Below are 2,472 nucleotides of genomic sequence, written 5' to 3'. Positions count from 1 at the left end.
TCGTTTCTTTTTATCTAATGCTCAGTCTCATCTAAATCGGCTATAGCACAAAAGGCTATCACATATGAATTTCAAGAACATCTCAAGGATTGCAGGGAATGAGCTTGTGAGAGGAATCCATAAGATGCAATATGTTAAAGACAAAGTGTGCTCAGCATATGAAAATGGGAAGAAAACCGAGTCTTTATTCAAACCAAAGTCTCGTTCTTCAATAATCAAACATCTTCATCTTCTTCATATGGACCCTTTTGGAGCAGTTCCGATTAAGTAAAGGGCTAGAAAGAAATACACTCTTGTTATTGTGGATGATTTTTCAAGGTTTAGATGGGTTGTGTTCTTAAGAAACAAAAGTCATGTCGCTGAAGAAATCATTGCTCTCATTAAGCAATAGGAAGCTCTCTATTATCGCAAAGTAAAGCAAGTGTGAAGGGATTATGGAAATGAGTTCAGAAACTCTTCTTTGGAAGATTTTTTCTCTGTATTAGAAATTTATCAAAACTTTTCTGCAGTCAGAACTCCCCAACAAAATGGCATTTCAAAAAGAAGAAACATAACTCTTATTAAAGCTTGTAGAACTATGGTTGTTGAAGCTGGTCTTCATTATCATTTTGGGCTAAACCTGTCAGTACAACATGTTATACTTAAAACAAGTCTATTATGGTCAAACGTCATGGGAAATCTTCTTTTGAGCTATTGAAAGAAAGAAAACCATACATTTCTTATTTTCATGTGTTCGGATGTGTTCGTGACATCTTGAATCAAAGAGATTAGTGTTCAGAGTTTAAGGCTAAAGCTAATAAGGGGATATTTCTAGGATACTCCAGCATGACCAAGGCTTTCAGAGTATTTAATCTTACAAGACAAACTATTGAAGAAACAATTCATGTTACCTTTGATGAGGATCCATTCATTCATGGTCGAGTTGATCACCCCTCATCAATTATAAATGAAATCACTTTTAGTCCTTCAGACCCAATTCTTGAGCCCCTGTCAAATGATGTTGATCCCATTGTTCCAAATGTTGATCAATTAATTAGTTCTTAGCCTATCTTTGAAGATCGGCTTGTTGTTCATGAAGGAGAGATTCATCAAATCAAGAAGACTTTGCCCAAAGCAATACAAATGAAGGATCTAATCTAAGAATCCTTCGAGATCATCCAAATCTCAAATCATTGGAGATGTAAATTTTGGTATTCTCACTCGTAGCAAAGTCAACAACAACTTTTGCATGTTTGTTCACTTCTTCTCAATGATTTAACCAAACAATGTGGTTGATGCATTGAAAGAGGCTGATTGGATTAAGGCCATGCAAGATAAGCTAAATCAATTTGAATGTCATCGTGTGTGGACTCTTGTTCCCAAGCCTCAAGGAAAAACTGTCATTGCTACTCATTGGGTTTTCAGAAACAAAATGGATGAAGATGAAATTGTAATAAGGAACAGAGCCAGGCTTGTTGCTCATGGTTTTTGTCAGCTTGAAGGTTTAGACTATGATGAAACATTTGCTCCAGTCGCAAGACTTGAAGCAATTCGTTTGTTTCTATCTTTTCCTCATTCAAGAACTACAAAGTTTACGAAATGGATGTCAAGACTGCATTTCTACATGGAGTTCTTCAAGAATGAGTCTTTCTAAAACAACCACCACAGTTTGAAAATGAAGAGTTTCCATATCATGTATATCATCTTGATAAAGTTGTCTATGGCTTAAAGCAGGCTCCCAGGGCATGGTATGGCACGTTGGCAAGCTATATTCTCTCAAGAGGATACAATATAGGAAAGATCGATAACACTTTGTTTATAAATCAATCAGGATCTCATATCATTCTTGATCAAGTGTATGTATACGATATCATCTTCGAATCCACTAATGAGAAGCTATGTTTAGAATTTGCATAGGTCATGGCCAAGAAATTCGAGATGAGCATGATGGGTGAATTAACATTCTTTTTGGGCATGCATGCCAAACAACTAACTAATGGTATTTATTTGTCAAGCTAAATATATTGCATATATATTAAAGAAGTATGGCTTTGCCGATTGCAAATCAGCAAAGAGACCAATGTCTTCATCAATGTCTATTAGCACTGATCTAAGTGGCACTGATGTAAATGCAACTCTGTTTCGAGGAATAATAGGCTCTCTACTCTAACTTACAGTCAGTCGACCTAACATTATGTACCATATTGTGTGCTCGCTATCAGGCCAGTTCTAACGAAGCTCATCTTCATGTTGTCGAGAGGATCTTTCGGTACTTAAAACATACACACATTCTTGGGTTATGGTATCCTCGTGACTCTAAATTCAAGCTGGTGGGATAAATTGATTCCGATCATGGTGGATGTGGTATTGATCGCAAAAGTACTTCAGGAGGAGCTTAAATGCTTGGAAATATATTCGTAAGCTGGTCCAGCAAAAAGCAGACATCAGTGGCTTCTACTACCGATGAGGTTGAATATGTTGCCGATGGAAGGT

At 36.7% G+C, this 2,472-nt stretch overlaps 1 pseudogene; it reads left to right on the top strand.

The window, feature by feature from the left end:
- The first annotated feature begins 1,306 nt into the window (after positions 1 to 1,306).
- Positions 1,307 to 1,633, top strand: LOC145075920 (putative mitochondrial protein AtMg00820 pseudogene; annotated as a pseudogene).
- The last annotated feature ends 839 nt before the right edge of the window (positions 1,634 to 2,472 follow it).

This window comes from Lactuca serriola, chromosome 9 (genome assembly GCF_051521515.1).
Source record: "Lactuca serriola cultivar US96UC23 chromosome 9, Lser_US96UC23_V15, whole genome shotgun sequence".
NCBI lineage: Eukaryota > Viridiplantae > Streptophyta > Magnoliopsida > Asterales > Asteraceae > Lactuca > Lactuca serriola.
Note: the sequence above shows the minus strand (reverse complement) of the source record. Positions and strands in the feature narration are given on the sequence as shown.